Below are 21353 nucleotides of genomic sequence, written 5' to 3' on the forward strand. Positions count from 1 at the left end.
GTAGCACAGCTCATTAGATAAAGAACAACTGGCAATCACTCAGGTCATGGTTGTCTTATATACAGGAATATTGAGACTGCTCATTGCTAACATTTGGGTTTTTCATATCAGGGGTACTTTGTATACTGTAACCACTTCACCAGATCAACTTGATAACATCTAATCTGACTATACCCCTTAAAACACATCCTCCAAGCAGAGTTACATTCTCAATAAGTTTGGAAGATCTTCGTAGGCCCTAATATCCTTTACTATTGAATATCAATCTATTGTATGCAGCTATGATGCTCTCCAGACTCTGAGTCTGCTGCCTCTACTCAAGACGCTCCCCATTAATCTATGAATTTATGAATTACTCATCTACTGACTAAGTTAACTTGATTTAATAAGAATTTGAGTTCAACCCTGAATCAAACATTTCTTTTTTATCTGATCCTTGTCCTTGTATGATGTTACTAAACCATACCACTAGAAATGCTTAAACCACCTCAAAGTAATTCCAATTCAATAGTGAACAGTCATATTAATGACAAAATTAACACAGTGAGTTTTCAATATTGATAGTCAGGTCCCCTTTCCAGAGAATTATTAGACAGAATATTAGAGACTATATCATTTCTGAGTTAACTTATCATCCTACGTTGGATTACCAATTCATATTACTTCCAATCATTATATCTTTTTAAACAGCTGCACAGTGCTTATATAACTCAATGCATCCCTGATACCTTAATAAATAAAGTTTGATGAACCTTCTATGTTAGAAATGTTTTAGATAGCTCTGAAAAGGTAATTTGTTTTTCCCAAAGGGCTCTGCATATATGTTAACATAAGGATGGTGAAATTGTTTATGGCTGAGGTAGTAAAATTGAACAACAAGCATTGTGCAGTGTGGCTAGGCTACATAAACAAGGTTGATTCTTGGAATAATTTATCACTCCTGTGTGTTTCATGAAATGTGGGGTCTAGTCAATAGTTGGGCTCACTTAAATCTAACCTAAATGTTTTTTTTTTAAAAAAACAGTTATAATGCAAGTAGTTTGTTAAATTTTGACTTATTTAATTTTGTTTGTGTCTCTGGGAATTGATCCCAAGGCCTGGCATAACCTAAGTTAGTTCTTTACTGAGAACCTACAAGAATCTTTCCTCATTTCTTTTTTCACAATATTTATTTAAACCCAGGTTTTAAAAGATTATTTAAGAAAGGAACAGGAGGAGGCTAGAGAGAGATGGCTCAGCAGTTAAGAGCACTTGTTTTTCTGACAGGGGTTCTGGGTTCAATTCCCAGTACCCATCTGGTGACTCATAACCATACATAACTCCAGTTCCAGGGGCTTCAACATCCTCTCTTGACCTCCACAGGCACCAGGCATGTATATGGAACATAGATATACATGAAAAGTAAACATTCATGGACATAAAATAAATTAAACAAACCTCTAAAACATTTAAATGGGATGACAAATTGTGATATTTTCTCAAGAATGAATAAATATTATCTGTTGGGATGTAGTAGAGTGATTGTGAGCCTATACATGCATGCAGGTATGTACACATACACACACATGCACAGATATGTTAGAGTTTGTGATATTCTTTTCTACTTCATCATGTCCTTTTCAGTACCTCCCCTGTCTGCTAAGATTCTTTCCACTTCACTCCCTTCCTTGAAAGAATGACTCCTGCATTTAATGCTGTGAATTTGGAAGCATTCACCAAAATAATCATTATAATTCATGTCATATAACTGCTAAGAAATATCTTTCTTTTGTTCCCTCTCCATCTCCAAGAGAGAAGATAGTGTGATAAAAATGTAGCACTTCTCTGAAAAGCCTCATGTATAATGTAATAGAATAATACTGAGTTTGAATCTCCACAGACACTATGCCTAGAATACTAAGAGATTCCCTATAACCTAACACATAACACAGAACAGATATTCCTTGGGATACTCACATCAGGAAGAGAGAAATTGGAGGGGTGAAACAACTCAAGATTTCTAACATATCTACTTATTCTGATTCATTACCTTATCACTAAGATGAAGGAAGATCATGACATAATATTAGATACTCCTCAATGTTTTCAGGCTTGAGCACCAGTTAGAAAACATAATCTATCTCAATACAGTTAGTTTCAAAGAATTACTGAGGCATTGATGAAGAGGAGCACCATTCAATAAATGTATCTTAAACTTAGCGTGGCAGAGTTTCAGAATGGTTGTAAGACTGTGATGTGTCCTTGTTGCATGTATTATATCCTTTCCAAGGAAAGCTGCAATGCAGAGGAGTACTGCCACCATTGTATTCCTCTCACCTCCTGGAATATAATTGGCATGACTGCCAAAGGTGCCTTGTTTGATCTTAAGGCCTTATGGATTTGTTTTGTACTTTTTAAAAGTATTTATTTACCTTTGCTTTTTTTCAATTTTCTGTAAATAAAGAAAGAGAGATTCATTCTATAAATTCTGCTACTCTAGAAAACCCTGACTAACACAGAAACCTTGAACTTGTGAAGTTCCTACCTCTACCAAATTCTGGCATTACTGGAATGCGCCAACATGCCCAGCTGTCTAAGCCCCTTCTTCTTTATTTTTATTTAAGATGTATGAACATTAAAAAAGTATTTATTTGTTATTCTTATAACATTTCAGAGGATTTTGTACATGATTATTGTATTTAGACCATATTTAGATATTTATACACTATCATCTCCCCTCCAATTCATCTCTTGTGACCTCCCCACTCCTAGTGTTTTTATGCATGTGTGTGGAGGTCAAAGGACAGCTTTCTGGAGTCAGTTCTCTCTTCCATCCATGGACTCCATGATGGAACTCAGGTGGCCAGACTTGTACAGGAAGCTCTTTTACATACTAATCTATCTTGACAGGCCTTGTTTAATATTTTTAATAGTCAGAATATTAACCAAGATCACTGGGGAAGTTCATCTCTTCATTGGGGATATGAAATAGCTTTGTACTAATCTAAAACCTGTACTTACTTGGATATAATTTTTGTTTCATTAATCAGTCTGTCTATTCTTGTTATAGTACCTCGTTGTTCCAATTATTACAGCATTAACTTGATTTAATATCAAATAAACTGCTTCATACATTAAAATAACTCTTTAAATTTCTTCCTTGGTCTAATGTAGGTGATAGAAGAGGTCAGAAAGGGTGACAGTGGAGGACATGCTTCATCTACAGCTGCTGTGACACATACCAACTATAGAAATCTCACTTCTCAGGAGTATGTCACCTGCTCCATTCTTAACACAACCAGATTGCTTTTTATAAAGCAAAGACATTGTCACCTTTGGCAGAGAGCTTCTTTTAGTCTATTACTTATGGAATGGAGAACTGGGAAGAATCATGAGATCTAGGCATGTTTTTAGTTGGCATCTTCTAAATTTCTTTGGAATATGAAGATGATATGAATGATGAAGTATCCTAATGATTTGGGTAGCTACTGTGTTTCATCTTCTCCATTTCCAGGTATATGGCATCTTGAATATTCTTCTGACCGCTATAAGTCTCATTTCTCAAGAAAGTGGGATTGAGTAGTTCTGAAAACACAAAGTATACTTAAGCATGTATACAAAAAGTTGTTTATTGCCATAATTGGTATTACTGTGCACTTCTGAATTCTCAAACTGTCACAGATAAAGTACAGATTACAGATTAACAACTAGAATGCTAAACACACTATGTGTTTTCTGTTAGAAGAAACTCAGAAAGCAATCAGCAAAGAGCACCAAGAGTTCTATTTTTCCAATATTACATATACTTTTAAGAAAAATCCATTATATGTCTGAAAAAGTCCTCAGAATCAAACTATTAAACATTTACCTAAAAATCCTATAATTTACATAAGTCTGCACAAATATGTACATTATAGTTTAAATAAAATTTTCTCATCTGGGCTGACATTGCTGCCTTCAAGAGCTGAAGACGCCTAACAAAAACCCAAGCAGGCATGAGAAGCTCTCTGTTGAACTGTTGGTCAGGACTGACCAAGAGACTCCTAAAACACACAGGCTACTGCTGTTGTCCTTGGTTGGTCCACAGAGGTGGAAGGTAAATCCCTATTGCTGAAGGCAGCATGCATTTCTGATACAGGACCCAAAAGCTCCTGTGCTTGAACTGACCTGAATGCCTTCTCCCTGAAAACTAACTTCATGGTACCAGGAGAAAAACAGGCGACAGTTCTTTCCAGCTATGTTGCATATGAGCCACAAAAAATGACCAGCATGACATGATAACCCTAAGGATGCAGTAGGGTACACATACCTTGGTGGTAATCAACAGCTCTCCATTGTACTTAAGACCTGCTTAACAAGAGGAAAACATGCCCGGTACTGGTAACTAGCCAACTACACCAGTCTACTGAAGTCATGTATCTTGGAGGAGAACCTACAACCACTATTTTCCTAAAGCAACAAAATCCCTAGCTAACTTCACTCTGAATATCTGTTCTTACATCCAGAGATAAGTGTAGTTCTCACTCCTCATCAAGGAAACTTCTCTTGACAAAAGATGAGACTGTTACAAAAAATCAGAACCAAGCAAAATGCAGAGTTAGACAACCCCTGTCCTAACTGGATACATCTACGAAACAAGTCCTGGGCCCAAGGCTTGAGGAATATCACAGGACTAAGGAATTAGAGTCTTTGGAGAAAAATTTCAAGAATATAGGTGTTATGTTTAAAAAGGAAAGCTGAAGAAAGGACATGGAAGGAGGAAGCTAGACATGTATAGCGACTATAAGCTCTATGGAGCAGCTGTCAGTTTTGATTAGCTTTTCTACCTCCCGAATTCCCAGGCTCTCTGAATGGTCCCATCCTCTCTGCCCTGCTTTCTGCTGCAGTCCTTGGCTCCCTTTGCTGATGAGCTGTCACAGCTGGCTGAGCAGAATGCTGCCCAACCAGCTTCTCTGCTCAGCAGCCTCTACCTGACCTTGTCCTGTCATTGCCTCTCCCATCCCTCTGATCCAGCACAGTTGAACTCCCTTCCCCTGCTGTCTGATCCCCTTCTTGTCTAATCAGCCCGATGGATAGCTTGATTACCTGCTCCTTCCTCTCACCCTGCTGGCCTTCCTGATGCTACCAGCTGGACTGTGGCCTGCCAGGAATTCACCATCAATTCCTTCCGACCCTCCATTAGTGCCGCTGGATGATCGACTTTAGATTTTTTTTTCTCCCAGCAATTCTCTGATCCCCTGTTGTGTCCTTCCACTAGTGCCTCTGATCAGCTGCCTGGCATTTTCTCCTTTGGTGTCCTATTTGATTCCCTTGCTGTTGATCAAACTAGTCTGCTTTTCAATAGCAAGGATTTTTTTTTTCCCTTAGACTGGCACTGGGGATACCCAGATGGCTATCTTTCACAAGTGACATCAACTGAGGTTGGCCTAACTCTACCTCCTCACTACAAATCTTCCCCAGATAGTAGCATGTGATGTTGGGATCCTGTAGTGCAAATTCTAATTGGTCTTAATAATAAAAACCTGGAGTCAGATATGAGGTAAATGCTGAAAGATTAGAGAGACAAAGGAGCAAGTCACAGCTACTTCTTACTTCGCCAATTGCTCAGCCTGAAAAGAGGCTAGCTCCTGTCTCTGCCTGCCTTATATTCCTCTCTTGACCTAGTCATATTACTTCCTGTTTTCTACTCCGTAGTGCTGGGATTAAAGACATGTGCCTCCCAAGTACTGGGATCAAAGGTGTGAGATTCCAAGTGTTAGGATTAAAGGTCTGTGCCACCACAGCCTAGCCTCTATGGTTAACTAGTGGCTAGCTCTGAACTCTGCTCTCTAGGCAAGCTTTATTTGTTAGAGCACAAACAAAATATCACCACAGGATCCAGATCTGGCCTTTTGTATCTAATGAGTTATTTACACTTTTAATTTGGAATTATATACATTTATTGGAGCTACCTAACTTCTATCATTTTTCCTTTGTTAGTTAAAGAATATTTTCTGTATATCTTTTGTTTTGTTTTGTTTTTCGAGACAGGGTTTCTCTGTGTAGCTTTGCGCCTTTCCTGGAACTCACTTGGTAGCCCAGGCTGGCCTGGAACTCACAGAGATCCGCCTGGCTCTGCCTCCCAAGTGCTTGGATTAAAGGCGTGTGCCACCACCGCCCGGCTAAAGAATATTTTCTAAACATTACTTTCTGTGTCATCTTTCCATCAAACACTCCTGGGCTATGATCACCACAGGGCCAGAATCAGAAACCATCTGAGCTCAAGTCTCTGTTTACCACTTATTTATATGTTCGAAATTCAAGTTGCTTATCCTTTTTAAGGCTTAATTTGTTGTCACTAAAATAATTTCAGGCATTTATTCAACTAATAGTTATTGGGAACTAACTACACATGATAGATACTGAGCTTAAAGTTAAGTGTGTCCATATGAATACCTAGCTCTCTGAATACCTCTCTCACACACATACATACACATTCTCACAAATATGTATTGTATTTATATATAATCTCCAAAGTGGCAATTGCAAGAAATAAAAAAGAGCAATGCAAAAAACAAACAAAGAAACAAAAAAAACACCAAAAAAAAATGAGGACTGGGAACTGGAGTCAATTTGATTAGTAATAACTGGAAAAGTATCTTTGATGAAGCAGTATTTGAGCTGTTACTTTTGGGATAAATGAAGACACACACGTGGTAATCTAAGAAGGGGAAAACAGCACATGCAGACATCTTCACACAGTCTGATGTATCAGAGGAGCATGTAGAAGGGTCTCAAGTATGGGCCCTAAGAAATGAGATGGCCATGAAATAAAATCAAGCAGGTACAGGTCAGATAATGGGAGACAACAACTGAAACAATAGTATGCTGGGGCTTATTCTAATCAGAAAGGACAGTTATTGGAGATTTCAACTAAATTAGTACCATTTAACAGATATACCTATGATCATTAAAATGCTTGTGGTTGGGTAGGTGCTAAAGATGTCTTTCTGTTTGCTGTGAATGTGTTGCTCTGATTGATTGATAAATAAAACGCTGATTGGCCAGTAGCCAGGCAGGAAGTATAGTACAGGCAGGATAAGCAAAGAGGAGAATGCTGGGAAGTGGAAAGCTGAGTCAAGAGATGATGCCAGCCACTGCTGCCATGAGAAGCAAGATGTAAAGTACCAGTAAGCCACAACCCATGTGGCAACTTTTAGATCAATAGAATGGGTTAATTTAAAATTTAAGAACTAGATAGTAAGAAGCCTGCCATGGCCATACAGTTTATAAGTAATATAAGTCTCTGTGTGTTTACTTGGGTCTGAGCGGTTGCAGGAACTGGGTGGGCACAGGAAAACTCCAGTTACAGGTAGGTACATACAAATGTAATCATGGTGAAATTACAAAATCCAGCAAGGCTCTAGGCACCAGAATGGCTATCCCAACTGTATAGAAGTTCATTAAGATGTGTAACTTTGGTTCTGGCTAATCTCACTCATGTTAGTTTTTATCTGCAAGTTCCTTAGAATAAAGTTTTAATAAAAATGTTTGAAATCTGCTTTCTGATACAATATCAGTTACTACATGTACTCATTATGCATTCTAGTGGCACCAATGTAACAGTGGGCTTGGATATGTTACTATTTCTATATTAAATAAACATTAAGTTATTACTAAATTATGACTATCCACTCAACAAAATCACTAAGTTTCTACAATTTAAATTTTTTTAAGTTAATAACATTTAAATTAATTTAAATTTAACACTGATTTAAATTCAGAATTAGATTAATTTCAATTAACATCAATTAAATAATTTCATCTGAACATAAACTACTAAATGTGTCTCTAAACAATTAGGGATTAACTGAGAAGAAGCTTCATTTAAAATGTACTTGATCTCTTGGTCCATGGAGGAGATCTTATTTCCAGGGAGCAATAAACCTGAGAGACTGGATTTGGATCTCTTTCCATTTTAGTTAAATAATGGAAATTCTACTTTCACTCTTTGATCCATTGAATTTCTCAATAACTTGTCTTTGGAAAAATAAACAAGCAGCTTCCAAATCAGAAATCATTCAATGTTAGGTTGAAGATGCCTGGAGTTCTGAGCAGTATAGAAGCAAATGGGAATTTTATCTTGCTAAGTCACAGAACAAAAACACACAAAACACTCTACCTTAGCTTTCTTTCCTGTAAAAGACACCAATAATTATCATAGTATTATCAAGCTTATAGGTCATTGTGTTCAGCAACATGTTTGGTCCACAGCACACACTCAACAATTGCTAGCCACTACAGTCTCTGTTATTCTGAGGTGGACTGAGCTAGAGACAGGGGTTCTATCCATGCAGTTGGGAACTCAGTTAGCTTGACAATTTGACACTTCAAGGACTATCTTCTTATGTCACTCCAATTTAGACATCTGTGAAAGATATGGGATGGGATTTAAATTTAGATTGTTATTATTTTAGAGTTAGGGATGTTAACCACTGGTCATTCCATTGAATTCTATAAAGTTAGACTATGACAAAAATCTTTAAATTAATTTCTAATCTAATAAATTTACCTGACAGTGAAAGTGTTTTCAGATTTCAGTGACAGAATGGATGTCTCATAACTTAAACTTTGATGCTGTGATGCTGATTCTCCACTCCAATATTCTATATGCATTGAATTCTAAAATTTAATCAAAAAAATTTTTAACTGGGCAGTGGTGGCACACACCTTTAATCCCAGCATTTGGGAGGCAGCAGCCCCCAGATCTCTGAGTTTGAGGCCGGCCTGGTCTTCCCAGAGAATTACAGGACATCCAGGGCTACACAGAGAAATCATGTCTCACAAAACAAATGATAATAATAATAATAATAATAATAATAATAATAATAACTTTTATTATTATTTCTCAGCTAGGCTTTGACCATTAAGATGCAGCCTCCTAAGACAGTTCTGGCAATTGTTTTAGATGAATTCCTACTGCCTTTGTTGTTGGATAAGGAGCTTCTAGCTATATTCACTTCTTAAATACAGGCTGTATGCCATAGATACTATCTTCAGTTCTATTTTATATTAAGAAGCTTGTTTAAAGTCACATTGCTATGGAATATGTGAGGTAGGATTTGAACCCATGGACTGAGAGAAGAAATCCTATAGTTATAGAGCAGTAACAATTTTTTATTCTACAAAATTGGATAATGCATTGCCATAACAGAATGAGCTGAAAAACAAAGCCTAATTTGTATGAATACAAACTTCAAATTGTCTAATCATTACCCTTATTCAAAAAGTAGCTATTTCTTCACAGCTATTAAAATAAGCTAGATATTCTTTGGAGCTTAACAGTCTACAAGTATAAATAACTTGAAATAATTCCATTCTTTCTAATGACTCATGTCCATAACAGAGTGACAGAAAGTCACACCATGTACTCCTTACTTCTCGATGCAGGGCAATCAGGGCACAGTGTTGGAAACATATTTTCTTCACAGATACTGAATTTTGGTGAATTCAGAACACAACAAAGGACACATGTGATATTTAGGAATCTTTTTTGAAATTCAAAAGTATTTTCTAAGCATTTGGCAATGATCCAACATAAAATTATATGAAAAAAACCTTAGAAATTGTAGATATGCTTGCCTTTTAAAAGTTACTTTATCTGGTAAAAAAATAAATATTTTTTTAGGATCAAGTCAATGCTCTAACATTATTGATTTTTTTAACACTGAATGTTTATGAGGCCCTAGTCTGTCTTTCCTTGTAAGAGTTTTGTCTCCCCTACTGAGTCTTTTGGGAAAGTTGATTGCCTTAATTTTTAAGCAAGTGTCTCTCAAGAATTGAGAACTTTAAAAAGAAATTCTTTTTTATAGCATCTTGTAAATCAATCCTCTATTCCATCTCAGCAGCCAAGGGTCCCATTGTGGCTTAAACTAATAGCTGGAAAGAGAGGAGTCATTCTGTTCAAAGATGAGAGCAATTCAGAATGGTTGTTAGCATGATGTCTGAGAATTATGGCTGACCAAAGTCTTGGCAAAACTGACTGGATGCCCCTTGGCTTCTGGCAAACACAGGATTAGAAGGACAAAGGCTGTCTCCCAGGGAGTGCTGACAGCTGTATTAAATATATTCAGAAGGAGCAGGGCACACACCAAGTATCAGAGGAAGTTTCATTCTTCAGTTTTTCCTGAGTCACCCCAGATAGGGTGAAAGAGGTGAGACGCTGTCTCTTTGGTACAATTACTTTAGCTGTACACTTTGCTCCCCTTCTCTATCAACTCTTTCCTTTTTCCTTTCAAAAAATGTCTCTTATTTCTGAGATTGCAATATAGTTACATCATTTCTCTTATCTCTTTCCTCCTTCTAAATCTTCACATCTCATTATCAGATGCATGGGCTCTTTCATCATTAATTACTGTTGCCTGTTGGGTGTATATGTATATACATATATATATTTGTAAATATAACCTGCTCAGTTTGTATAATGCTACTTGTATGTATGTTTTTGGGGATGACTATTTGTATTGGATTACCAAATGGTGTGCTGTTCCCTAGGGAAGACTATTTATCTTGCTCTCAGCATTCCTTAGTTGCTTATAATTCTTTGTGTAAGACTGAGGCCTCTTATACTTTCTGCAATCCACTTTAGCGTATCTATTGGTTTCATCTTTTCTAAGCTCATGTTTAGGATCTCATGTTGGTAAAATGTGGGTATAGTTTCTAAAATTAATAGAAGACGGAATCTCACAGCAAAATTCATGATTCTCTGACTCCTAAAATCTTCCTGCCAGCCCTTCTGCAATGTTCCCTGAGCCTTAGGTACAGGAACTGAATTATATGTGTATCCATTGGTACTGGGATCCACAGCTCTGCAGTTTGATTGACCGCTGTTTTCTATCAAGGTCTTTTTCAGTTGAAAGAAAAGTTTCTTTGATGAGGAGTGAGGAATTCACTTATCTGTGGGTATAAGGATGAATCAGCTGTTGGACCTATGAACTAATACAATGACCAGCATGGGATAATAGCCCTAAGTTACAATAGTGATGTACATACCTTGGCAGTAACCAACATTTCTGTAATTGGACTTAAGACTTATTTATCAAGAGAGGAAACATGCCTTCTGCCAGAACCTAGCCAAATACCCACAGCTAAAGCCTCAGATCTTAGAGAAGAACCTATAATCAAATCTTTCTTAAGAGAGAAAAACCTACATTACTATTTGTCAACTTTGTTTTCATAGGACATGTTCATTGTAGGTAATTCTTTATTGCTATTTTGTAAAAACTGAAAATGTATGTAGCCAAGAAGAGCATATCTAATTTTCAGATTCAGTGAGTAATTATTTGATTATTTTACTATACCTTTCTTCTTAGTATAACCCAAAGGATTGATTTATTGCTCATCTCCAGTAATGATGATTCACCTTATAGCAGTCAGTTCTTTAAAAAGACTATACCAAACCCACACATTGCTAAACTAGGTGTTGTGACTCAATAAGATTTAGTGTGTGTGTGCATATGAACTCATAGAGACTGGGGAAATATGTAGTACTAGATCTTCACAGATTCAAACGAGATGAAATTACAGCAGTGAAAAGGCAAAGCGGACGTAGAGTTTCACCTGAAGCCAAGGAATGATTTGCAATTGATGCCTGCTGGTGAAAGGGAAAATCAGTTTCTCACGGAAGTGTCACTGGGTATATCAACAGGCAACAGGAGTAGTTGCTCACACAAAACAGACTCTGTGATTTTTGTCTGTTGTTTAGTTTCTTTTGTGGATTTTTGTTTCATTTCACTTTGTTTTAGTATTTTTTTTTTGTTTGATTAGTTTTTGCTTGTTTATCTTGATTTTTTTTTTGCTTTTTTTTTGGAGAATAAGAGGAATAGATAGATAGATAGATAGATAGATAGATAGATAGATAGATAGATAGATAGATCATGAAGTTGGGTTTTGTAGTGAGATGGAGAGGTTCTGTGAAGAGTTGGGGAAGGGGAAACCTAATAAAATTACATTGTATGAAAAAAATTTAAATAAAAAAGACTGTGTTTCAGTGGCTAATCATTGGATAACAACATGAAGATAAATAGTCTCAATGTAAAGTAAGATATGCTAAATTCTAAAAACAAGTTGGGTGTCATGGAAGCACAAACGGAAAGTCATTTCAAAGGCTTCAGCAAAGCATTCTTGCATAGGGGAATCTGGAAGTGATATCGTAGGACAGCCTAGGACTAGACAGATAACAGCATCTGGTTCTTCAGAACCCAAGCAAATCTTGACATCTATTTTCCTCTTACTCAAAAAGGGAAGAAAACTCCAAGACTCTGAACACCTTTCTGACATTATTAACATCATTCTCTTCAAACCCTTTTTTGTTTTTCTTTTTCTGCAACTCTCCCCTTGGGTTACGTATTAGAGACTTCCCACTGTGAACACTCCTGTATAACTCCACTTTACATTAATCATCCAAATTCCATTCATGTTAACAAAATATGCCTTTTGAAATTCTGAAACATTTTTAAAAGGATCAGGTGGGATCTTAGAGAACAGTGGAGCCACTTTTGCGATAGTATTAACAACTTCTTAGCTAGACTGCTGGAACCTAAACTAGATGAGCACTGTGGAGAGACCTGCTCTTCCTACTTGTGGTAATGGACCTCTTGTACCCAGTGAATTGTATTCTGCACTAAGAGTCTGTTGGGAAAGTCACTATTAGTATGATAAGAAAAATTCAATGTGGGCAAGGAAGACACTTCAATGGCTCTTTATCTTCCTTTCAATCAAGATTTTTTGTGATAACTGTTATTTAGGATTATTAGTGGGCCAGGTCATAAGTGACTCAGAAGTAATCAGTTTAACAAAGAAACTGGAAAGGTATGTGGTATTTTTATTTATATCACTGAATAATTATTAATTATTTGTTTATAATTATTTACACGTAGGTTGTCACTTATGCTGTAGTTGGTGGGAAGAAAGCTTTGGAGAAGGGAAACAATGTTCTGCGCTTATGGGAGTTACATTTCATCCGTTGAAAGTAACAGTTGTCATGTTAACTAAAATACTTTCAAAAGATTATTATAAACTGATTTATATAGAGAACTGAAGAAAGTTATTCTTACTGTGATAGCTGGATAGAGTTAGTACTTGCTTTAAAAATCTATATTTGTTCTGCCTTCTTACATAGAGAAATTATGTGTATCATGTCTCCTTAGTGCAAAGTTATACCGAATGTTCTAGTTTTATAGTTAAAGGGATTAGATGCCCCTTTCTTGCATCTGATAGACCCCAGGGAACAGCATTCTTAATCAGTAAAGCAACTACAAACTTCTGTCTGGAATTTTCCATCAACATCAAACCACGAAAGACATGATGGATAACTTTGGGGGTCATTCTGCCATCAACTGTAAAGATGTTCAAACTTTTCCAAGGAAAACAAAAATACATTTTCTCTTCTATAATTGTCGATCTTAAGTTGGATTTTGCTTTCTAAGCTTGCACGTCTAAACTTGATCAGCGTGTGAACTCAGTATTGCTAAGTAGGCCCCCATCTATGAAGTGGGTTCACTCACATGTCTGAATCAAGTGAAACAGAATACACACAGGAACTGGACTTAGTACTTACAAGTAGGCAGCTTGTGATAATTAATATGTAGACACCAGGGCAAGTTAGTCACCCGAGATGCAAGAAAGCTCCTACAGGCTCATTGAAGTCATCTGAATCCTCCTCTCTACTGCAGCTGAGGTTCCCCTAAAAGCAGCCCACATGAGTTTTATACTAACTAGGGAAAAGCATGACACACTGGTCTAAAAATGGTGAAGGACATTAGCTGTAGGACAGACTGGAATAGAGCCTAGACTCTTCCAGCCAGCTCTTCCCTATTTCAGGATATCACATTCCTAGCACATTTTACACTTATTTTTGAAAACTACAAGTAAGAAATTGGAAAAACTGGAGCCATCTAAGTGCAGCCAGAGAACTATCTTCCAGTCAGCTTTCTCGCACAGACATCCTTCTCAGCAAAGATGGCCACATTCACAGGATCATAGGCCTCCCTAGATTCTGAGACAGGGATATGTCTCATCGTGCTAATGGCAGCTTGACTGAAGAAATCTCAGGGCAACATGACTGTGCCAAATCCAGAATATATTTCATTAGGTCTAAGTGTAATAGCACGATCATGTCTGCCCAAAGCAGAGTTCTAGCCTCGAATCCCCAATATCCAGGCAAGAAATTACTGAAGCAATTACAAAACTGGCCCTACTGTATGCATGGAGTCTACAGCGCAGCTCCAATCTCATTGGACGAGCGGGATTTAAGATTCCCAAAGGCAGTGCTTGCCATGCCTTGTTGGTCAGATTCTAAGTCCTACTACTGTAAAGAACTTCTGTCCAAGCTGCAGACAGTGTGAATAAAATTTCCTACTGAAACTCAAAGAACATCCAGATGGGACATTGTCATCTCCACTGCAACAAGTAACCCATCAGCTCTCAATCTCCCTTTCAAATGATGGTTACCACTATTCTTAGTAGTCAGGTCTCAAAGTTCTGTTCAGCCAGGCAACCTGGATAGTTACATTGTGATGTTATGGGGTTTCTTGACACTTGTCTAAAATAAGAACTATATTAACAAAGGCCTTGCTTTCCACTTAGCATGCAGGACTCATTTTATCAAATAAGCCACTGAAGCTTTGGGTGGTTTAAATGGCAGGCATGAATAACTGGCATTCATTGTTGTACCTCTAATTTGTAACTGTGAGGAGATACACTGACAGGATACAGTAATATTCTATGCCCAAAGCAGTTAAAATAGCAATTTTATAATGCACTCTTTGGAAACTAGAGTCATCTCTTTCCAAGCACTATCCATAAAAAGAGGAGTACTAAATGTACCACTCACTGTACCTTTCAGAACTTCCTGGTATCATCTACTTAGCTTCCCCCTCCCTCCCTTCCGCTTCCATCTTTGCAGGAGCAAAGGATCACTGATCTCCCCTGAACATGTAAAGATTTGTTCTCATCCTTAACTACACAAGGCAGCACATGGCACTTCCTCACTGAGTCTACCCTTCATGATACTCCATTTCTGAGAAAATCCACATGGCAGAAAGTGATTTCTTCTGTGATGTATCAAGGGTTACCTGAGCCCATCTCTTCTGCTTGCTCAGGTGCCTCAGAATCCTTTTGAGTATTCACTTGTTGAGTTTGGGGAAGAGGAGAATATATAAGTGCCCAGGAATCGGAGAACTGCATGTTAAGTCCCTATTTCTGTGCCTCCTCCTTTAGTCATACAATTGCTTCATTCACATCTGGTGGTAGCCGCTTTGTTCCACTTGTTACCTTCCTTTCCCACAGCTCATCCCACTCAATTCTATCTGAGGATATAAACCTATGGTGCTTAGGATTGGAATTGCTTCTTGTTAGTTTGACTGTGTTTGACAAACCAGCCTCTCACTTGAAGGCCCAGGTGTTTAACCTCCGGCATTTACTTTTGCAGAGCTGAGACATTATTGGCAGAGAGAGATAATTTAGGTAGCAGAGAATTTAGATATATGTTTATGTCCTTGAAAGGTCATGATGTAAAACAAACAAACAAACAAACAAACTTTTGTTCTTTCTCTCAGCTGTAGTTAAGAAAACAGACATTTGATATGTTTATTCCCCTAAGACACAACCAAGTTGTTTCTGCCTTCAGCAAGCAGGTTTTTAAAATGCTGCAGGAAAGTATTAATTCATGACACCTTTGTTAACATCTAAAGAAACAGAGACTATGAATTTGAGAGAGAGTAATGGGTACATGGGAAGGGTTGGAGGGAGAAAAAAGAAGGGCAGGTGTAATTATTATTTGTCTCAAAAAATAAAGTATCAAAAATACTTGGCAAATTTTTGATGTTATTCCAGTACCTAAAACCTTGAGCTACATATACATCACAAATTACATAGCATAAAGTATATGATTTATAACTAATATATACTGTATTAATATTATTAGACTGTAGATGCATATTATTTACTACAATTACATTATGATTTCTTTTAAAATATAAATTATTTTATTTTGTGTGTATGAACATTTTGCATACATATATGTATATGAACCAGGTACATGACTGGTGCCCATAGAAGACAGAAGACAGAAGAGAGATCTGGATTTCCTGGAACCAGTATTGGGATGATTTTAAACTGCCGATGTGAATCTGGGAACTGAACCTGGGTCCTTTGTGAGAACAGCAAGTACTTTTAACCACTAATCCATCTGTCTAGCCCCACAACATCGTCTGTTCAATCAACATTATAACACAAGCTGTTAAAGATTATCACTATTAGTTACCTTGTAAATATTACATCCCTCAAGATTCATTATATGAAGTTATTAAGAAATTTGGAGCATCTTCTTTTTAGTCCTTACTTCCAATTTATGCTTTAGAATGTGCACAAAAAATAAAATAAAAAAGCCAGGACATACCCTTGAGTATTTAAACATTTTATTATTAATAAATAATTAAAGATAATTCTTCAGAAAAAATGACCATTGTATTTGTTTGAATTTTTAAACAGCATAATGAAATATGTAATTGTATTCATTGAACTTTTATAAAATTATCAGAATACCATAATATGTAATTTATTGTGAAAAAACACACAGGCCATTTTCAAGCTAATAATTGAATAAAGAGAGATAGAGCTGTCGACAACAAAGGCATTCCAGGGACTGAAGTGAAAATCCAATACAACGGCTCTTCTAATAGTTACAACATTTCTTTACATTTGAATTCCTTCTCAAATTCTTTCCACATTAAGGGGGTGGTAGTGGGTAACACAAATTAAATATGATACTTATCTGCCATGAAATGTAGTCTTTGTAGTTGTTGATGTACAATAAGAGAACTTTATCTCACAGATATGTGTCTGCTACTTTAGAAAAGTTATTACTTCAAATACAATTCAGTTGAAGACCATTGGGCTGAAACATGATTGATGTGACCCATTGAGTTTATTTTGATTGAAGTTTGAAGTACTGAATAATTGTTGGTCTTTGACTTGCTTATAATTTAGCAACAATAATGACAAATGAACAATGTTTTAAAGTAACTGATTAAGCAGTGATGCCAATTGCCAAATCTAATGACTGTCAAATGTAATTCTGTTCTGCCCCATCAAGGGCCCATCATGGAGAAAACAGTGTTTATTCTGGGAAGAGACAATTTGAGTCATGATTTGATGCAAAATCTTCTGCTGAGTTTGACAAATATGAAAGTTAGATGCTTCAACCCTATTGATGCTATTGTTGGGGAGGATTTATGATCCTCATTATGTTTTGGTTTAATCAGTCTTAGGCAGTAGTGTATGTTTTTTGAGCACAAAACACACATTTGGTAAATGAGCTATAAAAAATGTATACTGAGATCAGTTCATTGTTTTCTGAGGACGGATCCAGAAGATTTGAGGCAAAAAGAAGAGCTTCTCCTTGAGCAAATGACATATTACAAAGTTTCTTTGAGAAGGAAGGGATGGCAGAAATGAGAAGACAGCTGGCTGGGTTCTTGTGTTGAGTAACGAATGGAAATATGCCTTTTTATTTCATTAGACGAGTCTGTTCTAGAGGTATGTAGCCTTACATATTTTAGGGAACTGGAAGTAAGAAAAGCTCCACTCTGGTCTTTTTGCCAGGAAAAGCTAATGTTTGCTTCTTATTCATCCAAGCCCATATGCAGTAAATATGGATACAGTGTATACCTGTACCATACTGGTTGTAAGTTCTGTGTCATACAGGGTCAAATTTCATAATTTCAATTTCTCAGTGATGTTTGATCTTAAGTTTAGCTGATGGAGGGAAGCACTGAATGCTGTATTCATCAAAGTGGATATAGGATTGGAGAGATAATTAAGCAGTTAAGAAAGCTCTGATATTAGAGAACTGGAATTTGGATACTAGCACACATATCAGGTATTTTATAAATGCCTACAATACTAGCACCAAGAGATCTCATGTCCACTTCTGTCCTGCATGGTCAGCCTTCACATCCACCAAATTTAAAAACATAAAATAAATATTTTAAAACAAAAGTGAGAGGGGGGTCATGGCTCAAAAAAAAATAGCAAAAACATCCAGCTTATGTTGACCTATTTAAAGACTATTGCTTCCATGAAAAAGTCGTGCTTGTATCTAGCACCTAATCTTAAAGTGTACTTTCAATAAAATAACTGAACAGCATAATATAGGTACTGTTTGCCTGGGAAACAGTTGAAGATGCATTACTCTTTGGCATTTTAATGTAGCCTCTTCTTCATCCCAGCTCATATACAGCAAGTGTGTGCATCAGGAGGAATATCCTCGTTGTTTGTAATTATAACTGCTCAGTAAATGATGGTGGTGCTAGTCCCACACTGGTTGTTAAATATTTCAGAGACCAGTGTGCACTTTTCTCTTTATTAATGCATGTAAGGTGCATTTGCTCTCATATGCAGGTGGTACTGCTGGTGAAAGATTTATAGTGGTTAAGACAGGTGATACTGAGCAATGCCCAGGCTTTGTAGATGTTTTCAAAAATATTATATAACAAGGTCTACAAAAATTCCATTTTCCAGCTTGTTTAACTCACAACTCCACTTGATGGCATATATCCAGTCATGAAGAAAGCAAGGCCTTAGAAATCTAACAAACTCACATAAGCTCATGTAGATTTCTACTTCTTAAAGATGTGCTTATACGTGTACATCCTTCAAGTAGGCTGTTAAAGTTACAGTCTACATTGTACTAAGCCTATCATCTAAAGCTACATTTTAAAACTATACTAGTGGCACTGGCCACTTTTCCAGAGTACCCAGGTTCAGTTTCCAGAACCCATGTTATGGATGACAACCATCTGTATCTTGAGTTCCAAGAGAACTGTAACTACAGTGTCATCTGTAACCTCTTTTGGCCTCCACAGGCACCAAGCATACACATGGTACACAGACATACATACAGGCAAAACTCTCATAGGATATAATAATAATGATAATAATAATAATAATAATAATAATAATAATAATAAAACTTCAGGATGTTCTGACCCTAGAACCATTGGGCTGACGGCCTTGTTAGACAGTGATCTCACACAAGTGGTACTCAGGTGCTCATTTCCTTGTCTTGAACTTGACTTTCTTTCTCTTTGCTGACCCTTTCCCAGAGAAAGGATCTCCCTTCATAAGTTAGTGACAAACAGAAGCATAAGGGGAAAAAAGTTGCAGTTTCAGCTTCAGAGCAAAGAAATAAGTGTCTGTCTTTGTATTCTTATGAGATGCTAGGATCTAATTTGTCCTCTGATTGTAGCTTACAGTTATCCATCCCCAATCATGCAGGCTGAGAATTGTGAATGAAAGAGAGGGATCCTGGAACAAATAGAATTTTCTAGAAATTGATTACTTCTTGTGTACACAAACATGATGTAAACTACACAACATACACATAGATTCACGTCCTCTCTAGCCTTATCTGTCATCTATACAGGTTCCTACTGAAAGTCCCAAGAAGCAACACTCATCAGTAACCGAATGGAAGCTGTAGAGAAAAAAGATTCATTGGAAACTCAAGTCATAGTACCATCACTGAATGGCATCTGGGTCAGCATCAAGGTGTTCCAAACTCATCTGGAGCATTAGCCTCACCAAAACAACCTTCCCCCCTCCACAAACACTGATACTAAGGCCCCTGATAGCTGTGAAAGACTAGAGAATTAAAATATGCAGGAATTCTGTGGGCCTCTCTAGCACTTTACTTCTTCCTATTCTCATGTGGTCTTCATTTACCATGGTGCTATGGGATTTATGGCAAATGTGTTGCTAATTAATCAATAAAACACTGATTGGCCGTTGGCTAGGCAGGAAGTATAGGCGGGACAAGGAGGAGAATAAAGCTGGGAAGTGGAAGGCTGAGTCAGAGAGACACTGCCAGCCACCACGATGAGAAACAGCTTGTGAAGATGCCGGTAAGCCACGAGCCATGTGGCAAGGTATAGATTAAAGGAAATGGATTAATTTAAGCTATAAGAACAGTTAGCAAGAAGCCTGCCACGGCCATACAGTTTGAAAGCAACATAAGTCTCTGTGTTTACTTGGTCGGGTCTGAGAGGCTGTGGGACTGGCAGGTGAAAGAGATTTGCCCTGACTGTGGGCCAGGCAGGAAAACTCAAGCTACAAATGGCGCCCAACGTGGGGCAAGAGTTTCCACCTAAAAAACTGAGAAAAAAGATTCTAAAACGGAGATAAAAACAGCTTCCTAATTGTCTCTCTCAAATGAGCGGCAGCTGCCGGTTTGAGCTACTTGTGGGTTCCTAGTGTGCATGCTCGACCTGCAGTATGGCAGTAATGAGGCCTCTGCAAGTGGCACATTAAGCTGCATGGTGGATTTAGCCTTTGCTGGTACAAAACAAAAAAAGAGGTTTCTGGGCTACACGCTGCTTGGATAAAAGCATAGACCCACGATAGCTCCCAGAGATGGCGGTAAATGTAGCCATTTTGGGAAGCTGAGGTGGGCGGAGCCAGCAGCCACAGCTGCTGCAGTTTAAGGCAAGAGATTCACAATAAGACAGATTCAGATGTAATAGTTTACAGTGTTTGTAAAAGATACGTAGGCTTGAAAGAAACAAAAAAGATGATATATAGAGTTATAGAAACAAATACATAGTTTTAAAAAATAAAGTCATTAAAGAGACAGTAAAGGTAGTATAAAAAATAAGCCACGTAAAAATGGATATTACACAGAGAATCTGGATTGTGTTGTCTTTGGGATTTTTAACTGCAGAAAAACATTTCATTGTAAAAGCTGTTGAATTATGCCAAAATGTATATTTTAAAGATACCTTAACTTCCAAATTTGGATATAAGGATGTGTTGCTTTGGAAAGGAGACTCTGCTTTTGTTCCCACAGAAAGCCAAAGGCTATGGATTTGTTCCAGATTAAGATACATCAGGTTTGACCAGCCAAGACCCCCTGAGGTCTCCATGACACCATGGCCCAGATGATCCAACATCCAGAATGGTTTGAAGGCAACTGGCTCAGACGATACAGCCTCATGGACTATTCCATAATTCTGAAATTTTCTTTGTTTCCCCATAAGATACAGCGCCCCCTTCCAGCAGGAAGTAGTAAGAGAAGCTACGCCCAAATTCCCAAATGATATGTAATTTTACTTTGTTAAGGTTAAAACATTCCTTTTGGAAAAAAAAAAAAAGGGGAAGTGCTGTGGGATGTATGGCAAATGTGTTGCTAATTAATCAATAAAACACTGATTGGCCGTTGGCTAGGCAGGAAGTATAGGCGGGGCAAGGAGGAGAATAAAGCTGGGAAGTAGAAGGCTGAGTCAGAGAGACACTGCCAGCCGCCACGATGAGAAACAGCTTGTGAAGATGCCGGTAAG

Source organism: Peromyscus eremicus, chromosome 8a (genome assembly GCF_949786415.1).
Source record: "Peromyscus eremicus chromosome 8a, PerEre_H2_v1, whole genome shotgun sequence".
Lineage (NCBI taxonomy): Eukaryota > Metazoa > Chordata > Mammalia > Rodentia > Cricetidae > Peromyscus > Peromyscus eremicus.